Genomic DNA, 21,520 nt, shown 5'->3' with positions numbered 1-21,520 from the left:
ATTTCAAGGTCCTTGCCAGCAAGCAAGCAGCATCATCCTGCTCACAGACCACACTCAGTCGGACTGCCCGCCTGAAAGAGTCAGAGTTTGCTCTGGCAGGACAGCCCAGATAGCCGGCATTTTAAAACAGCACAGCTTTTCTCCTGCTACAGCTGAAAACTGAAAAGAATGCGTTCAGCTTGTCATCAACAACATTTAAGTGTTTTGTGGCAGGACCTCTTTAAAGAGCTGCAAGGTTTTGCAGCTAAAGCTGAGTCAGGAAGCCTCTCTCAGAAGAGAGCGCTTGCTTGCCTCTAGCAAGCAAAGTAGACCTGAGAAATTGCTGCCACCAAGAAGCCATGCTTTACTCTATTCTTTTCCAAGCTTTCTCAGGCTTTCTGAGGATTCAGTTATCCACGTCTGGGCGCCATATGTAGTATGAGGGGGCCGGCTTGTTGGGGTTTCCATTCCTGCCCAGTACCACACAGCCGGCAACTCCCAAGGAAAATCACACACAGGACTCCATAAGGTTATAAACTGATTGGCCCATTAGGTCAGGCTACTTATTAGTTCTTATAACTTATCTTAACCCATTATTCTGATCTATGTTAGCCACATGGGCTCAGTACCTTTCTCAGTGTGACAGCTTACATGTTGCCTCTTCGGTGGTCTGCGCAGGAGTGGCTGAGAGAGAGCTTCTGCTTCCAGAATACTCCCAGTCTCTTTTCTCCACCCCTACTTCCTGTCTGGCTTTCCCACCTATACTGCCTGCCTGGCCAATCAGCGTTTTATTAAAATATGATTGACAGAATACACACAATTCTCCCGCACCAAATGTTCTTTGCCTGGGCCTGCTCATGTGGAAGTCCCTGGCTCGGACCTGTCCCGCAAAAGTCTCTGGCTCTGGTATACTCCCTTGGAGGTCCCAGACTCACGCCCAGATCTGCAGAGGTCTCTGGTTCTGGCCTACTCCCTCAGGGTTGCCCTCTTATACTTCCATTTTTCAAATTCTTATGCAGCTGTAACTTTGCATTAGGGCCTTGGGTCTACATACAGATTTATATATAGCATTTAAAAAGCTTAAAAGGAAAGATAATAAAGGGGGTGACATAATTCTTTTCATAGTTTTTCCTTTTATTGAAAATAAATTTTTATCTCTACACTATATCTTGATGAAGGCATCCCCTCTACTCCTCCCAGTTTCTCCACATCTCCCTTCCCATCTGGATACACACCCTTTCTGTCCATTAGAATAAAACCAGCATCTAAGGAGTAATAGTAAAATAAGATAAATAAAAAATATATAAATAGGGTAAAACAAGCAAATTAAATAAAGAGTCACATAAAAAGCACAAGAAATGCATAGATATAGACACACACACACACATTCACATACACAGAAATCCTATAAAAATAAAAAATTAGAAGCCATAGTATTTATGCAGAGGACCTTTAAGGTAGGAAAAACAAAAGAAAATAAACAAAAGAAAAAATTCCTGACTTAATGAGACAAAGAGCCTTCAAGGATGTTGTTGTATTAATTTTTTACTGACCGTCTACTGCTAGGCGTGGAGCATACCTCCCCGTAAGAGGAATCTGTGTCCCCAGTACAATTTTCTTGAAGAAAACTAATTTTTCATTTGCAAGTGGTTATCAATTGGAGATAGCTTCTGGGTTAAGGATGAGTGCATGTTTCCACTTCTTTTATCTCCAGGACCCCATTTTGGGCAGACCCGTGCATACCCTGTGCATGTTGCCCCTGGGTTTGTGTGTGTGTGTGTGTGAGAGAGAGAGACAGAGACAGAGAGACAGAGACAGAGAGAGATAGAGAGAGAGTTCATTTATGCATTGATCCTATTAACTTAGAGGGTTTCTTAGTTAGGATTTATATTGCTGTGACAAAACTCCATAACAAAAAAGTAAGTAGGGAAGAAAGGATTTATTTGGCTTGCACTTCCATATTGCTATTTGTTATTGAAGGAAGACAGGACAGGAACTCACACAGGGCAGGATCCTGGAGGAAGGAGCTGATGCAGAGGCCATAAAGGAGCACTGCTTACCGGCTTGCTCCACATGGCTGGCTCAGCCTGCCTTCTTATAGAACTCAGGACCATCTTCCCAGGGTTGGCACCACCCACCATGGGCTGGGCCCTTCCCGACTGATCACTAATTAAGAAAATGCCTTACATCTGGATCTCATGGAGGCATTTCTCAGTTGAGGCTCCTTCTTCTCTGAATACTCCAGCTTTTGTCAAGTTGACACAAAACCAGACAATACAGAGGGCCTTGTTTCTTGGTTGTCCTCTATCTCTGGCTTTTCACTCTATCTGCCTGCTCTCCGCATGGGTCCCTGAATGCTGAAGGGGGGGGGTGGGATTTAATTGAGACACCCCATTTAGGGCTGAATGTTCCAAGGTCTCCACTTTGCATACTGTCCAACTGAAGGTATCTGCATTTGTTCCCATCTTTCTGGGACCCATGGTTATTTTTAAAGAAAAAAAAGCCAATGCATACTAAATTCTAAATTTTCCTGGCACTTTAAGTCAAACAATGCCACATCACATTTTATAGACTCACCAAGTCTTTTAAGGAAATGCTAGATTCACTAAACCAATTGAAAAATAGTGTTCTCCTAGCATTGCCTTTCAAAGTCACTAAAGCAAGATGAAATTATGAGTTTTTCCTAAAGTGTAAAAGCATACTTTATCTAGCATATGAAAATCTTTGTTTCATGACCTTATTTTCCATAGACTCCAAAACAGTAGAAGGTGGGAGTAGTGATACTGAGTTGACTCCTGAAGACGCAGAGTTGAGAAATCTAGAGGAATTTATATTACTAAAGCAATATGATATTAACATCCTTTACTTTATAACTATAGTGGTACAATTTCAGGTTTTGCTATCAGAGTAATGAGAATAGTAACTAATACAATGAATGAATGAATGAATGAATGAATGAATGGGGAACAAATGATGAGCATCTTCTCATTTATTTCTCTTTCACAACACAAATTCTCCAACCTCGGTCTTTATTCTGGATTCTAAGTTTGGTTTTTCTCCACAAATAAATATCCAGACTGTTGATTCTGGATCAGGCTTTGTACTTAATTCATAGTTTGAGTCTATACTTAATTATAGTACTTTTTTCTGCCTTTTTTGCGATGGAAAGGCTATTTGCATAGGATGCTTTTGAAAATTCTAGGTTATGTTATGTTAGGAGATCACTTGTTCTTGGATGCTTTTCAGAAAACAGACTAAACTCTACCAGTAATATCTGAAGACAGAGAAATGTACCACACCACTTGGGAAACCATACAAGGATCTACAAAGTTTCCTTTTTCTTCAGAACTGATCTTAAGCCCATCCATTGTCTATTTGAAGGCCTAGATATCACATTTAAAGTGTTTTCCTACCAAGCAATTTAGAGGTGAGTATGATGTATCATTTGAGGCCTAAATATTGAATGTTTCTATAATAAAAAGTACAGAGAGTTCCATTTATGTTTATCCTTTCATTGAAAATTACTACAACCTGGTCAAAAAATTCCTCTGTGTGGTAAGGGGCTATCTGCCAGTACATGAGTCTGCTGAAAGGGCCACACCAAATCCAGCATCAAGTAACCACCAACCGTGACCACAGCAGAGTGGTATGAAGAGGGCTGACAGCGGCGTGGTCACCGCCCAGGCCAGAGAGGGAAATAGCAGGAGGTGTTAACGGAAAAAAACAACTTCGCTCCCTTTCCAATACGATGAGCAAAACCAAAGGGAGCTTGCCCTACTTAATTTCCAGTGGCAATTCACTTTTCACAATGAAAACATTTGCCAGGATGTCACCTTTGGGTCACGTTTCATATTTGTTTCTTAGAATAAATGCCTTTAGAAGCTTGTGTTTGCTTCATAATGATTGCTTGGTTTAAGAATTTTGTGTGGTGACTGCAAGGACCACATTAGCTTCCTAGGACTGAGATGAGGATGTGCCACAAAATGAATGCTACTGCCAGGAGCAAAGTATTGTCTCACAGGTGTGGAGGTTCAAGATGACTGGTTTCATGACAGCTTGGCACAAGTTAGAGTCATCTTGGAAGAGGGAACCTCAATTGAGATAATGGCCCACTAGATTGTTCTGTGGGCAAGGTTGTGGTATATTTTCTTGATTAGCGATTGATGTAGAAGGGCCCAGCCCATTTGTGAGTGATGCTGTCTCTGAGTAGGTGATCGTGAGAGTATATAGGAAAGCAAACTGAGCAAGCCATGAGGAGTAAACTGGTAATCGGCTCTCCTCCATGGCCTGTGCATCAGTTCCTGCTTCCAGGTTCCTGCCCTGACTTCCTTCAGTAATGAACTGTGCTGGGGAAGGAAAAGAGAAATAGACTTGTGGCGAACCCCTTGACCAGCAAGGAAGAACGACCACGAATCGAGGATTTTTCACACATCACACTTTATTGGAGCCTCTTGGTTAAAGGGAGAGCAGGAAGTGAGAGAGAGCAAGAAACGAAAGAGAACAAGAAGAGAGAGAGAAAGCGAGAGAGAGCAAGAACCAAGTGGCATCTGCTTAAATAGGGTGAGGGGACTCGGGTACTGCCCTGATTGGTAAATACCAGTCTACTGATGCCCAGAGCCTCGGGATTGGCCAGGGACAAGGCTCAATTGCGCATGTGCAGGCAAAGGGTGCTCAGCCCCACACAGCAATACCAAATAAGGACTTGATTACCTCCAAGCTGGAGGAACGCCGGTGCCATCTTATAATGGTGATTTCTCTGGACGGCTCCCTACATAGACTCTTCTCCAAATTGATTTTGGGTTATGTTTTATCATCTCAGTAGAAACCCTAAGCAAGGCTAGGAGTCCACGAAGACAATGAGAGAAGCTTTGGCTCCTATAAGGCGCTGTGAGGAAGAGCCTATTCTGTGACTCTTGCCTAAACCGAATTGGACAGTTGCCCATCTTTAGCTCTTTGTTTGTTCCCTGCCTTCTTCCTCGTGTGGCATTTCCCCTTAGTGATTGTGCCTGTGCCCAAATCTCCCTTGCTTATAAAGCACTAGTGATAGTGGTCCTGGGCCCACCGGAATGATTTCAGCTTACCTAATCACATGGGCAATAACCTGATTCCAACGCGACATTCATATAAATGTAGGGGTATAACTCATCTTGAAATCGTCACCAAGTATTACATGATCATGCTTCAAACCTGGGTCTTTGCCTTATGACTCTCAGATCCAGGCATATAGGTTTAAAAATTTTAAGTCCTGGTGAAATGCCTTAGAAATGTGCCACACCACTAACGGATCACTGCGCCCGAGGACAGGAAAAGGACCATGGGAAAGAGGACTTTGTTAGAGCTCAATTTATTTTTGAAGCCAAGGCTCCATATTTGCACAACCCGAGGTTGGTTCTAAAGTCCTTGGAATCCAAACAAGTCTTCATTTTCTAATGGAAATAAAGTCCAACCAAAAAAACTTCCAAGAGAGACATGAGGAAACGGGAAGTCAGGAAACGGTCTCCATCACCATCTGGACAAAGTTTTTAGGAAACGTGAAAGACTAAAACACCTCTGCTCCCAACTAGTTTTAACTTGATAGAGAACAGCTGCAAAGTACCGATAGTAGATAGACGGTAAAGGGAAATAAAGAAAACCATAAAGGTGGTTTGTGAATGGACAGCAAATGTTTATTACAGATGCCTAGAAAGCATTGCATAGGAAATATACATCAGATCAATATCAAGGTAGGTTTGCTTTAATGAACATCCGACACAGGCGTGCCTGGTGCTCCTGAGCAGAACAAGAGGGTTGGGGAGAGCTTGGCCTCTGACCATGCTATGATCTTTATGGGTTTTGAGAATCTTTGTTTGGTAAGCCTCTCAAAATAAGGCAGTAAATTTATCTCATACTAGTGTAGGTATAAAGAAGAGCATACCATTAGGGTCTGAAGAGATGGCTTAGAAGTTAACAGTGCTTGCTGCTCTTGTAGTGGAATGTGATTTGGTCCCCAGCACCCACACAGGGGCCCACAATCTCCCATCCCTGGACTTCCAAGAGATCCACTGCCCTCTTCTGACCTCCACAAGCATGTGGTACATGCACATACATGTGCATTCATGCACATGGCCTGAAACAAATAAACCTCTTTAAAATATTAACATGCTGATAGTATATATTATTATATATTCTGACCTATAATTTCACCCTTTTCCATCTCATTTTTAAGAGCAGCTCACTTTTGTTGTTTCCTAGGGGAATTTTGAACTTTTTTAGCACTGGGCTCCCTATACTTAACCAGAAGATGTTTCTGAATAGATGGGTCAACCTTGGATTATATGCTATTCAAGGTCCTCCGGAGAGCAAGAGCCATTGGGATATATTTTAGGGACATAAGCATGAGAGGTTGATTAGTGAACTAGGGACCCAGGAGCCTGGCACAGTGCAAGTCTCAGAGAAGCAGGTTCTGTAACTCTGTGTGAGGCCCACATCTTGAGGACTTGGGGAGTTTACACTTTCAGTAGCAGAGTCCAAATGTCAGGGGGCCCAGCCTTTCACAGTTCACAAATAGGAAACAGACATGCGTGTACATCCTCTGCTTTTCTTCTTTCAGGCCCCTGTTCAATGCTTCCATCTGCCTTTGTTGAGGGCAGATCATTTTTATCAAGTCTGCTACCCGCAAGCTGTTCTCTTGAAACACCTCCACGGACACACCAAAATAGTGCTCCACAGGTCTCCACAGGTCTTCACAGGAAATCTTCATCTCAGCAAAGTTGACAAAATTTGTCCCCCCCCCCCCCCCCCCCCCGACCCCAATGCATATATATAATATACATGGTTACACTCCGCGGAAGAGAGAACCCTCCCATCAGAATGACAAGACTGCAGGAAGAGACACGTGGGAAGCCTATTACCTGAATGAGATAAATTAACCCCTTCTATGAAAACTGAAGTCTGAAGTCAGCCCTGTAGTGCGCAATTCCTTTAGCACAGGAGAAAGGAGAGAGTCCTCTATGGAGTTTGGCAGCCGCGTTCCGCACCCCCTCGCTTGGCTTTGGCGCCCTGCTCGCACCTAGGCTGCTGTCTCCACTGTGTCTCTCCCAGTAGACAGGTAAAGTAAATCAGAAGGAAAGGTAGAGCAGATGCGATTGGGTTCATCATCAGGGAGAGAGCAAAGACGAGGAGGAACAACGGGTTAGAAGCACATTTCTCAGGACCCCTCTTGGCAGTTTAGCTGGGGGTGAGGGGTTGACAGGAACGAGGAACCGCGAATAAGCAGAGTAATGAAGCCGTTCTAAGCACTTGGCTACACAGCCGGCATTCATCGCCCTGTTTAACTCTGCGAACAATAGGTCTTCAAATGAGCCATCATTATTTTACAGGCGAAGAGAAGGGTACTGCATGGCAGGCTCCGGATTGAGGAAAGCCCCGTGAGTTCTCACGTCCAGGTAGGAGATTTCCCTGTGTCCAGATTGGCTCACCATTTTCATCAAGAAAATTTACAATATGGGCAGGAGGGTCACAAGGGAAAGTGAAACCAAAAAGATTTGTGGCATAGTTTAACTCCCAGTGTCTGCCACCCTCCCCCATGCCATGGGTTCCTTTTACTCACATTTTTGCTTGTCACTGTGACCCAAAAGTTCAGTGTTGCTGGCAACCCGGAACTAAGGGGTTTGTTGTTGTGGTTTTGAAGAAAAGATATTTAAATACAAAATACAATCTAAATAAAAACTACGGTGCCATAGTTCAGAGCTGAAAAAAAAATGCCTAAACACTTTGCCTGGTTTTACAAATTCAACTATGGGTATAAAGAGTAAAGAAAAACACCTGCCACGCACTGCACTCTGTTCTTCATGATTCTACTTGTTTTTTAGATTTCAGGAAGCCAAGTGCTAGACACGCTCCCCCGGATAGCATGATTAATTAGTTCCTAAGAAGAGAGTTGCTACATGGAGTTTGGTTGCTTTTCCGTTTGGTTTTCTTTGCAAATGGCTCTACCCCTCTCAAACAGTTTCTTTCACGCTCTTGCTCTTCCTTTTTTTTCAGAAGCATAAGTTCAGTGAGTCACCCTGGGTGAGAGGTAGTTGGTCAGTGTTCATCCATCATCATAAAACACAACAGACATTTTCCAGGTTAGGGGTGAAGCCCACTCAAGGGCCTTGTGAAGTCTGTCATGCTCCTTGATCGCCACACACTTCACGATCCTTGTAAACACAGATCTCAACAGAGAAGAGCCACTAGTTAGCCTGTGAGATCGTCCCAGGATATGAAAATACCCCGGGAGAAGATGGAGGACTGTTCTATTGGAAAAGAGCATTCTCTTCGCTGACCATCACCCGATGCATCTCCCCTTCCCGTCTCCGACCCACCTTGCCACTGCTTCTCAGGAAGAGCTATCTGCCTAAGCCATGAAGAAGGCACATAGGTGCTGTATTCTGTGTCGCACACTGTACGTTATCTGTTCTACACTGCACATGTGCATCTCTGGGTGCCACACTTCAAATATGCACATGATATGTTACCATGGCTTCACCACATACCGCCAGCCACATCCCCTATTCTCATTTTTTTATCATCCCTGAAATACTGTTAGCTTTGCTCAGCCCCATTCCTTTCTTTTAGAGATATTTCAAAAGTATGCTTAACCGCCACACAACTGTGGCACTTTATCTTGTACTAGTTTAAAGGCATTTTAAAGAAATGATTGCCTGATAGAGCCAAGATTTCTTCTAAAGTAGGCATTAAATATATGAGATTACCTGAAACATATGTGACGTGCGTGTTTGTTAATCATATCTCTATATAAGTGGCATCCATGCTAAAGCCATGTAGTGAGAGGAGTATTAACTACATAGCTGCTTGAAGTCTTTAATTTTTATCAATATAGACATAATCATACTTGGACCTCTACCTGCTGACTACCTCGAGCCTGCCTGATCACTCTTATAACTTGAAGCCAGAGCTGGCTGCCCAAGCCTCCACTGGCAGGGATTCGATTATAAGTAGAATCATAGATATACGTTTAGGAAAGGTGTGGAACAGGAGAGTGGTAGCCACTCTTTGAAAAGTCAAAACTTGGTCAACCTTGGCCTGAGTTTGTCTTTTTGTTTTGATGCTGTTTGTTTTGAATACTGTTTTGACTCCGTTCTTAGCCTACAAACAATACAGGTAGACTCCCTTAAAACTCAAATGAACTAAAATTGTCTCCTAAGTATTTCATGAATTTACATTCACAATTTAATTTTCTTCTCTAAACCTTGGAGCATTATTGAAAGTAAATCTTTTGTTTACCAAAGGCAAACGTAAACTCCATCAAAGGTCAAATCATCACCCCTCCAAAGAGTTAAAGATGGCTGGCTTGAAAGGGGTTCTGTGTTGGATTGATAACACTCCACTCACTTTGTCAAATAGACTTGCTTGCTGTCCTTGTCACCCTCCTTAGCTCAACCTGCCTCTTGCCCTGTTGCACTTGGAAACAAGAATACATTGTTCAGAGACTTGAGTCCAGGGATCACGTATTCCTTCAACATCTCTTCAACAATGAATCCCTTCAACCTCTTCCTTTAAAGTCATTTCCCTTTCAGTTTGGAGATGACAGCATCTGATCCAATAATTATTACTAAATATTTGCTTTATGTTTCATATACACATGAACATTAATTGACAAATATGTTTTGAAACAAAGAACTGGCCAGCTGCTTCGACAGATAAAGGCACTCATTGCCAAGACTGAAGTCCCAGGTTTGATCCCCAGGACCCACATGGTAGAGGGAGAGAACCAGTTTCCACAAGTCATCCTCTGACCTCCACACAGTCTGTGGAACTTGACATACACAAAATTAATAGAAAATTAATCAATTAATATCAAAATAACCTGAAAGATTGGAGATAAACTTCCTTTGTTACCCAAATCCCAACTTGAAAAAAGGCAAAGGAAAACGAAGCAGATAGGGGGTGCGCTTTCTCAGAGAGTAGAATCTCATCTCTCTGCAAAGCAATTCTTGGGGAAAATTAGGAGTGATTCAGAGGTTTGGGGATGGCTCCTAATTTTCAGTTAGGTGTAATCTTTTTATTTTGGGCCTCAACATATAAGTCTCATGTTATTCTCACATCTAAATTAATAGCTATTTAGACATCTTACATTAATTTTCTTCAGTCATTTCTTATTCTAAGTTAACCTATTTAGTTGTGGTAATCCATTATTTCTTTGTGTTATTTTAGTTCAAGGTTATTCTTGGAGGGGGTTTGTTCATTTATTTGGGGTTTTGTTGTTACTGTTTGTTTATGTTTCCACTGAGCATTTCCTTTTTTTAAGGACTCTTTTTGTGAGTATCCAGGCAGGGAATGAGGATGGACAGAGGACAGAAGTCATACTCTTAGGCTGAGGATGTAGATGAGCAGCGAAGGAGTTGGCTAGTTCCATGTAGAAGGAAGAACCTAGGTTAAGTCCCTGGTACACACACACACACACACACACACACACACACACACACACACACACTGAAAACAGTTTATTTTATCCATATTTAAGATAATCACTCTCTGGGCAGTGTGATAGCATCTCATCTGTGATCTAGTCTACCCAAACAGGAATGGCAGGTAGCTAACAAGAGTCAAATTCACTCAAAGAAGAATTTTGACATTGCTGAAATATGTAGAAAAGGTAGAGGTATTTTTTTATAATATTTCTGCCACCAACATGGTACTGAAGAAACTCATTATTTTCCATCTGCTTTCTTCACACTTATTTTCAGTGTGAAGTAGAAATAAAGTTTTAAAACTCTTTCCCTGCTGCAAATAAAATATACTTCGTAAGAATCTGTGTCATGAAAATGAAGCAATTAAGAACAGTCTGACTGTGTGGATGCGGCCCCACCTCTCGGTAAAGCAACAATTCCAAGGCATGCAGACACGCCTGAGATCTATGAGGAGCGGGCATTCTGTATTGCAATGTGCGGAGTGACTTGACATTTCTATAAACAAACAAACAAGCTGTCATGAAATATCCTTTGAAATTGCAAACAGAAGGGACGTTATGAGATGCGTGTGGGTATTGGGGATTCTGCAAAGCAAGGCTTGAGCAACTGATATGCTTTGAAGTGGAGAGATCTTTGGAAACGAAATCTACCAGAAGACCATCACCATTTGCTTCAAAGACTTGACATATCTGGAAATTCCTTTGGGTCTCTAAATTGGAATGACAAGTTTAAACTTGTTTTTTATTCAGAAAGAATGTGTAGGCAATTCTTTGATATTTTGTCAACATTGAAGGTTTTATGAAGAAAGTCATCTATTTAAAATGTTTATTTCAAAATGATACATTGAAGTTATTGTGCGTATGCTAATACACAGTATGCAGGAAATTATTCATTTCCAGTTAGTTCAATTTAGTTAATTAGACATTGATTCAGTGGTTCTCATGTGCTTGTTTCTGGGCTATGCATTGCTAGACAAACTAACAGTTTATGTGTTGACATATTTCTTCCTTTTGGGGAAAAATATTCAAGAAATTATTTGGTGTAGAAACTTTCTTTTAAGTTACTAAATAATAAGCCCTTGATTTCAAATTGGTTTTCATCAATTCTAAAATGTACTATTGAGCATACCAATGACAGTTAGGAAAATTTAGACTATCATAAAGGATAGAAGTAAGGAATTTGAAAGATTCATAATTATTTACAGTCAGAACATTGGTTGCAATTTGGCTGATAAAGAATTGTGTTGAAGTCTCTAGACTTCACAGTCTACTATGTGTTTGCTACAGGTGAGCTACCAGTAATGACCATTAGTCATGATTTTTATAAAGTCAGAGACAGGGCTCAGTAGCACAGCACCTGCCTAACATGTATAAGGTCCTTTGTTCAATCCCAAGCACTGAAAACCTTTACTTAAAAATCATACCTACATGTACTTGGACCTGTGTGTACCTCTGTACAATATTCATCTAGCATTATTTTTGTATAGAATTCAAATAAGATTAAGACATCGAAAATCAAATCCAAAAATCCCCAGAAAATTGCTTTTGCCAAATTGACTTGAAAAAGGTCAGTTACCAAACCTCATAAATAGTATTATGCCTTGTGTTATGCTTCATTAAGCAAATATTCCAAGGACTTGTCCATGTTGGATGTTGTTCATAGTGTGAAGAGACAAAAGAGAACGGCATAAATAAAGGGCCTCTTCCCTGAGAACTTTCATACACGCTGAATGTTTGACAATTTCATGAGCCTTTAGTTGGCATTTTCGCATTCTTATTGAAACCCCTGGCTCTCAGGTTTTATTAAGACCAGTATCAAAACTTAGTTATTCCTTCCACTATTTAGAACTGAGTAGAACCAGGACTTGGGAAAAGAATGTGCTGGAAGTCTATCCTGGGGTGACTTCCAAGCTCAAGGCTCCTTGGAGAACTTCTGTTGAGGCCAAAAGGCTCATCTGCTTGCAGCAGTGCATGAAGGGAGAAGATAGGCCCTTTTCCTTCCTCTCTGGTCAAAGAACAACTAGCGGAACCCCAAGTGTCACCGGTGTGCCCTAAAAGTCAACAGTGTTCATCCTTCAAAAATCAACATCTCTTACTTTCCAACCTTTCCGAAAAATTTAATGATCGGGTTTGGCCTTGCTGTGCCACATTCCATTCCAGAACCCCAGCGAAAATGTTCTCAAGGGCTGACCAGAGAGTCCTCCCACTTTCTCTGGACTGGTACAACTTGACCGCTACTTGACATCAAGGTCAACTGGAGACTGGGAACAGTTATGTAACTGCATTGTAAATTGAATTAGAGCTGTTCGTGAGCCCAGACCAGAGAATCAGGGCAGCTCCAGGCAAGAGAAGTGAGAGTCCCCTAGAGACAGCACAGCGCAAACAGCCTCCGGGTAGTTGGAAGTAATGCATCACAAAGAGAAAATGAGAAACAAAACCCACCTCTCCCCAGCTTCTCCAAAGCCTAGGTCAGCTGCTGACCTACCACATGTGGGGTGAAACGCGTGTAGGCATGAAATACAGAGTGTTGGTTTTGATAGACTAGACAGGAGATAAAGGGTAACATCCATAATACACAGAGAATGAGAAAAAATACTATTTTTAATTTTTGGCAATTTCATGAATTTATACAATGTATTATGATCCCAATCACCTAACTTATCCTCTCTTATATGCCTCTGAGCCCTGTTGATCCTCCTTCTTCCAATTGAGTTCCCCATCTTTTCTGTGCAGTTCTTAAGAGGGTGAGCACAGCTACCCAGTATGCAATAGCTGTGTCTTTGATGGTAGACAACATTTGACAGCCCTCCTTATCTTCCCGTGTTAGAGTCCCATAGCTTCCTCTTCCACAATGCTCTGTGGCCTTGGGGAATGTGACATAAATGTCCCAATCAGGACCGAGCCCTCCATAGTCACCTATTTGCGGTACTTGAACCAGTTTCGAGTGTCTGCATTCACTCTTTACCCATGGCACCAAGAAGCTCCCCTAACCAAGGCTGAGAGTAGCACTAACTTTAATCTATGGGTTAAGAAAAAATGCTTAAAAGGCAGTTTGACTATGTCCATTTAGCAGAGCATTCACCGTAAATAGCCCCCTATAGTCCATGACCTCTTCAAATACATGAATGTAAGCAGGTCAATACTACCAGGCATGTATTCCTCCCATGGAGCAGACCTCAAATTCAATCAGCAATCAATTGATTATCCCCCAAAACAGTCATACCACAATCGTACCAGTAAGCATATCCTGCCTGGCAGATATGTAGTGTGAAGTGTTCACAGCTGGGAAGGAGGACCGTTCATGACTCCTCTCCCTCAGAGTCCTGAATAGGATCTTCCTGCACAGAGAATGCTAGCCATCAAGAAGAATATTCCCTGGTAAGGTCCAGCTGGACATCTTTGTGTCCTGGATTTAAGTTATGTGGATCCTTCAGCAAAAAGTCATCTAGCTCTGGTGGGCAACCAGAACAATGGCAATAGTCTATATTGTCTGCGAGCACATGGGGGATCCCTGAAAAGCAATTCATAGGGCGATAGGCTACGCCTGGCACTGGCGTTTTCATTTAGAAACTTATTCCTCAAGGGAGCAACATTATCCACCCTCCAGAAAAGAAAAATGCTTTTCAAGTGGACCCATGAAGAAAATTAGCAAGTTCTACTCAGAGAGCTGGGATAAGTCTCTGCAGTGATGTGTGGGTTGTAAGATGTGTACATAGATGTATTTCCATTCTCCGTCTACCAGGGACTACTTGTGGTGGAAGGATGACATGGGTCCAGATCTTAAAGGATACTTCTAGAAACTGACACCTCAGAAGACCCGGAGCATCCTTCCACAAAGTAAAATATCCTGTGAGGTGGAAGAAAAAATAACATGTGAGATTTCTTTATGAGTAAGTGAATATAACTGTAGATAACTTTTGGGAGAAAAAAAAGATACCCAGGTCACATTGTGACCTTATGCCATGCTGTGTAAACAAGATGCTCTTTTGCACTGATCATGTGAGAAGCAGAGTGACTTAAAACTGAGCGGTGGGGCTAGGCAGACACCGTCAGGATTTGTGGCTGTATCTCTTGCTGCCTGCTTCACACGTGGCTACATTCTGAGCCCTGACAAGTTCATCTTTTCCATCTGTAAAAGGCAAGAAGAAAAAAGTTAGAGGATCTACTACTAAGAGTTTTTCTGAGATCCACTGAAGTCAAATAATACAGTGCTCAAAGCTTAGAACCATGGGGACTGTTTAGGAACAATGATCCTAATGCTGAGTATTCTAAGTGATAAGCCTGCAGTAACTCAATAATCCTAATGCTAATATTATAAGTGATAGCCTGCATTAACTCAATCTTCATGACAGCAATACTAAAGCGCAGAGGGATTCTGTAAATATGCCTGATGTTGCACACCTAGCGAATAATACAGCCAGAATCTGAACTCAAGCAGTGCCTCTAGAATCTGTCCCTAGATTCTGCTCCTGGGAGAAAAGAGCTAAAGAGGAAACATGAAAACAGAATAAAGAAAAGGTCCTAGGGTACATCTCCTGCCCGCTGTCAATCAAAGTAAGAAGAGTGAGCAAAAATGACAGTAGAAATGATTGGATGTATAGGGCTCTACCACCTTACCTGAGTATTCTCCTGTCGGCCTAGTAAGAGAGCATGACCTTCACAATTCCCTCCTCGGCCCTTCCTTTTTTGTGTCTTCACACTTTGCCTGAGTGCTCTCCTAATGCCAATAGCCTCAAATATACTACACGTGTACCGCGGGGGCCAGGAAATAAATCCACACTCGTTCCTTATAATATTTCTCTAATAGATATTAGAGATCCAGCTTCTCATCTTCTCACCGCAAACTACCCTTGCCCTGTCCCCTTGTCTCCACAAAGGCTCCGATACGTTTGGAAGCCACAACAGTGTCTAATATAATTATTTCTAACAAATGATGACCATGACCACTAGGTTTCAGACCCTTTCCAGCCCTGAAATGGTTTTGGTGGTAAATGGTTGGGATAGGCTCTGTGTCCTCTGTCTCTAGTGAGATTTTTGTCTTTCCTTAGGATGCCCTCTCGGTGCATTACAGACATAGAAAATTTTGCAAATACGTTTACATACTAGAGAGCCTAACACACTCATGTACTAAATCGTTTCCTATTATATTTCAATTCAATTACATCTCCTTTTGTAAAATATGGTGAATTTTCTTATGTGTAAGTAAGCATTTCTCTGAATGAATCCTATGATTTTATCTTCTTCAAAGGTCTTTTACAAACTATGACTCTACCAGCAGAGTCCCCCTCAATTTCTGGCAATACTTTTTTTTTCAAATTTATATATCTTGCTATGCAGCCCATTATGTATGGTATATTACAGGTTTTTTTTTCTTTTTTGGTTGTTTTGTTTTCTGGATATTTCTGCACTGTTTACTAAATAAACATTCTTTTAACATTAACTAAATGTTGTCTTTTCCAGAGACTAAGTTCCCATTTGCACTTGGGTCTGTTTTATCTTTGTTAATCAGTTCTAATGCTGTGTACTGCCTTGGCTGCTATGATCACATTTACAATAAGTTTTATTTTTGGCAAGACACGTGCCCCGTGTTAGGAGCTACCCATGTATATGTCTTACAGACTCTGTATTCTGTAGACATCCCCATTATGAATGCCAACTCACTATTTTCTTCCTTGTGGTCAGAACACAGAATGCTATACCTTATTGGGGAAAGAAGGCAAAACAACCATTAACAGACAGAAACCTAGAAGACCATATATCAAAGGAGTTGAGCCCATGAACTCCACAGCCAAACTCTCCAGCACTTAATCAGCTGTATGCCCTCAGAAAATCACAGACTTGTCTACCTTCAGTTTTCCTCCCTGTGGAAGGGAAAAATAATAGGACTTTTTTAGTTTGCAGTTGGGATGGGATGAGTTAGTCCATGTGCAAGGACTTACCCTGGATGAGCAAACAGTGTGTTCATGATTGTGTTAATTGTTGTGTTAAATGTTGCTAGGCTCTGGGATGCACTGTTCAGACACAAATGCCACTCTAGTGGTTCTTGCATGGAACAGGGAAGCAAGTTCATGGCCAGCACATGGCAGACTGTCCAGATAGACACAGGAGTGTTATGGGGCAGTGCAATGGTGGCCAAACAAGATCAGCTGCTTTGACTGGAGGGCTGTGAGGTCAGGGGGCGCTCTCCAGCAGTAAGCTGGGCAGGGTACACGTCAGTCTGAGAGCAACCTGTGTTGTCCGTGAACTTACCTGGTTCTGCATTTTACTGAATCAATGAATTTAAAATCACTGCTTCCATGCCCTTGTTGCCTCCGGTAATGGCTAATTTGTGAGTCTGTGTGTGTGTGTGTGTGTGTGTGTGTGTATGTGTCTACAACAAATGCATTTGTCCAGCTGTGCTTACATTTGTGGAGGTTTTGGGATATTTTCTCCTTCGCTCTTATTTTTTTGAGACAACTTCTTCATATCTGGAGCTTTCTTTGAGGCTAGCTGGCCAACAAGGCCCCAGGATCCCCGTGTCTCTGCCCCACCTCCAACACTGGTGTTATAGATAGACACCTCCATTCCTGACTTTTGCGTAGGTGGTGGGGATGTAAACTCAATTCTTTGTGCTTAAACAGCAGCAGTTTAGCTACTGAGTCATCGCCCAAGCCTAGTGGTGGCTAATTTTATCAACTTGACTGGCCTACAGGCAGGCCCAGATAATTAAATGTTTCTCTGGGTATGTCTGGGAAGGTATTTAGGGAAATAGGAAGGATAAGGCAGATTGCGCTCATCCCAGAATGTAGGTGAAGGGGACAAGTAAGGGCAATACCCCTGAGCTCTGACCTTCCCCACACCCTGTACTCCTCTCCCTCTCTTTGAGCTATGGCATAGATATCCATAATTTCACACTCAGATTTGGCCTTGATTTTATACTGATCTTCAAACGTATACTGCATCGACACTCTTAAATTTCTGGGTCTCCCACTTAATGGCCTCTGTAATTGTGATGTATTTTTTCCATGATTTTCCATCCCAGTTTGGGACACCTTCCAGCCCTAAAGGGACAACCTTCTATAAACCCTGTGATACGCCTTCAGGGCCCTGTCTCGACTCTCTCCCAAGAACAGCCGGGAAAGAGCAGGAAGTACTGTGGAGACAAGTTAAATCTACTTGAGGCCTTTGCTTCTTTAAGACGTTAAATGGGGGGTTGAGCATACACATCAGAGCTCAATGGGACAACAGCTTTTCTCCTTCCCGTGGGTTCCTGCCAGCGCGCTAAACAATGGGGGGCAGAACAGTGCCAAGTCTGTGCGGTGAGTTCTGGGGGAAGCGGGAGAAGTGGAAGAAAGCTGAGTCTTCCGAGGTACAATTTAATTTTAAAACTGCTTACGCTGCTTTTTAGGAGAATATCCATTTGACTGGGTTTCTTTCCTGCTGACAAAACAGGCAATTGCTGTGTATAAAATAAATCTGATTAAAAACACTTTCTCTATTGCTGTCAAGGTAAAGGATGCAGACCCCAGGAAAAGAGCACACTTGGATTCCTAGTGCGTGTAAATGACTGTTTATGTGATTCCTGGTACCAAGACCCAGCAAAGGTCCCAGTGCTGCCCTGCTAAGGCAAAGGGAGAGCTTTTCTTCAGGCATAAAAAGTTTATTTTATTACTTATTCTCATTTGCAATGGTAGCTATTATTTTCTAATTTGCCTGGCATTTTGTTGGCAGCCAAATTTGACAGAAATAATGTCTCGTGCTTACAACACACAGTTCTCATTCATTTTGTTGAGCTCATATCACCTCCTACAACAAAGTCAGAGGCCAATAGCCCTTGGATATGTATACATCTAAACAACAGCAAGTGCTTAACTGAAAAGACAGAACAGGTCAGGATCCTTCTCTTTGCCTTATCATTGGAGCATTTTGAGAGTTCAGCAAATTACAAGAAATGTATAATCTTCAGTAATTATACAATCTCTTTCTCAGCTGCCAAAATGGGTAGCCAGCCTTCTTCGGGCCAGTGGAGGACTATTTGTGCAATCCTACCTGCAAGTTCTGATCTGAGAAATGGGAAAACACAAGTTAAAGTATGGGGCAGTGATAGCCAAAGGAGTGGACACTGGATACAGATGCCCAGGTACCCAGAGCCTGAACCTGTGGCGTGTGAAGGAAAGCCTTAAGCCAGAAATATAGGTTGAGGGGCTGAGCAGATGGCTGAGGGAGTGAGGCACTTGTCACGCAAGCACGAGAATCTGCATCTAGAACCCCAGAACCCATGTAACACTGGTTGAGGTTGTGTGTGTGTGTGTGTGTGTGTGTGTGTGTGTGTGTGTGTGTGTTGCTACATCTGTGATTCCTTCATTCCTGCACTGGGATGGAAGACAGAGACAGCAGGATTACCTGGACGCTCAAGGGCCAATAAAAGACCTTGCCTCAAACTAAATGAAAGGTAAGAACAGACATCCAAGGTTGTCCCCTGCCCTCCATGCAAGGGTCATGGCAGATCCACACCCGAGGTTACACACATGAATACACACAGAGATAAACACACATACCATACACCCCTCCTATGCACATACACACTTGTGGAATAATCTTTTTCTACACTATGAAGACTTGCCACTCAGATTGCTTTAATAAAAGGTTGAGCGGCTGATGAGCGGCCGATAGCTAGGCAGGATTTGGGAACAGTGAGTATGTGGGGAGGAAGAAGGGTAGAGAGGCGAGAATCACCAGCCAGATAGAGAGGAAGCAGCATGGACGGTACAAATAAAGGTAATAAAGCCACAAGATGCTGGATGGTGGTGGCACACACCTTTGATCCCAGCACTTGGGAGGCACAGGCATTCTGATCTACAAGACCTAATTCCAGGACAGGCCCCAAAGCTACAGAGAAACCCTTCTTAAGTAAATAAACAAATAAATAAATAAAGCCATGAGACAATAAGTAAGTTTAAGTTGTAAGAGTTAGTTAGTAACAAGTCTAACATATCAGTTGAGCTTTCATAATTAATAAGTCTCTGTGTCATGATTTGTGAGCTGTAGGAGGGACAGAAAAATCAGCCTACAAATGGCGCCCAACGTCCAGCCATATATAGTCACATAAGACCTGAGAAAGCTTTTTAAAAGGCTCTAAACACACAAATGGAGTCAAATGTGGCTTCCTAGTCTCATGTCCCTCATGCCAGCTGCATGCTTGAGCTACCAATATACTATGAACTAAGCCACACGGCAGCTTTAAGGTTTTGCTCATGCAGTCAAAAAGGGTTACAGATAAGCAGCAAAACAGGTTCAGACAGAAAACAAACAAATAACAACAACAAAACACCTCTAAATGGGTTACAGTGTGTTTAACAATGTGTGTAGGCTTAAGGGAAAAGAATGAGTATAGACAATCAGAAAAAAATAGTTTAAAATAATTAAGTATAAAGTCTTTAAAGAGAGAGCAAATTAATTTTTAAAAGACATATAAAGATGGAAAATATACAGGGAGTCTGGATCCTATATGGTGTCGTGTTAACTTTGAATTTTTAAAATGGTAGTAGTGTACAAAAAAATCAGCTGCTAAGAGACTTTTTTTTATTGCTGAGGTATGTATGGTCAGTGGTTTTATTGAACTTGTCCATATTGTGTGTCATGGTCTAAGTTGATAAGGACAACTGACCAAGTCTTTTCATCAAGAGGGCCACAGATCTCATTACAAATGTTTGTGAGTCACCATGTGGTTGATTGGGACTTGAACTTAGGACCTCTGTAAGAGCAGCCAGTGTTCTTAACCTCTGAGCCATCTCTCAAGCGCATTAAACCAACCTATATATTTTACAAATGTCTTAACTTCAAAATGAAAGTCAGGCAATATGTTGCATTGGGGGAGAGGTTATGTTTTTGTTTCCAAGGGAGATGAAATGTTGTGGATGAAAGGTTCCAGATTAATAGAGATCAGATTTTACTGGGAGAGATTTCCTGAGTATCTTAACCAGAAACATGAGGGAGGAAGTAAAAAACAGACTCCAGGACAGTTGACATGTAAGCTGATCCCTTAACTTAGGAACAGCTCCATTGAGATAAGATCAGACATGATAAATCTGTTGGCTACAGAGTCCTCATAACATTATTACATGTCATCCTTTCATATATCACACATGGAGATTTATTACAGTTTGATTATTTAGTCCAAACAGACTTCTAAAGTTGAAAGATGCCCTTTACCTGCTCAAACATAAAACCAAAAAAAATCATCTTTAACTGACTTGTGCACACTGTGCATTTTATATTTATGTTAATGCAGGTATGAATGTTACCTTTCAAAATTTGTGTTTTTCAGAGCAAGGGGACCAGACACCAATAGAAAACATGTCCCCAAGTGATCCAGTCTCTCAGTGTGCCTTTGTTGTAGTTTCCTCAAAGTTCTACATCCAGAACAGCTTCAAGACTCTGGGCTTAGATAGTCTAGCCTCACAGACCACTCTATCCAGGACTTTAGAAAAGCCTTATACTTTCCCAGTGCACAAAGACTTGACAATAAATAATAATGGTAAGTTTCCCAGTATTTGACCATTATCCCAATTTGGTCAGGGTCTCTAAAGATGCCAGCACCCCAGACAACAGGAAGCAGTCTAGAGAACACAATGTTCCATGTTCCCAAGAGGTAAGGTAGATGACCTTTGGTCATTTGATGGGTTATAGATGTTTGTCATCATTTAGGGAGTTGGTTACAACTCATTATTGGTCCTGGTCAGGAAAAAGGCTAAACAAAATAGTTATGTTCAAGGATCTCTTTCTGAAAGAAAAAGGGATGGGTATAGAAATAATAGAATAAAAGGGTAGATTACTGAATCTATTTTTAAACTAAAATAGCAACTGCTAGTCTTAAATATTTTACATTTGTATGATTGTTGTATATTGATACAAATTAAGATTATTTTGTTAAAAAATAATGTACATACATTTCTACTCCTATTTAAGCTATTGTATCTATGTAGCCCATTTAACAATGTAATATAAATTTCTAGTCCTTGAAAGTTATTTAGGATAATAAAGGAATACAAGTTAGCAGTTAGTCATCCATTACAATCAAACTTATAATCATGTTAGGTATGATTTCAA

At 41.6% G+C, this 21,520-nt stretch overlaps 1 long non-coding RNA gene across 1 annotated transcript in view; it reads left to right on the top strand.

The window, feature by feature from the left end:
- Positions 1-21,520, top strand: part of LOC125406031 (uncharacterized) — a 56,034-nt gene that overhangs the window by 15,671 nt on the left and 18,843 nt on the right. The window contains exon 2 of the long non-coding RNA XR_014997199.2: positions 7,338-7,403. This is a non-coding gene — a long non-coding RNA (uncharacterized LOC125406031). The remainder of the gene's footprint in view (positions 1-7,337; positions 7,404-21,520) is intronic.

This window comes from Myodes glareolus, chromosome 15, assembly GCF_982192425.1.
Source record: "Myodes glareolus chromosome 15, mMyoGla1.1, whole genome shotgun sequence".
NCBI classification, from domain to species: domain Eukaryota; kingdom Metazoa; phylum Chordata; class Mammalia; order Rodentia; family Cricetidae; genus Myodes; species Myodes glareolus.
Note: the sequence above shows the minus strand (reverse complement) of the source record. Positions and strands in the feature narration are given on the sequence as shown.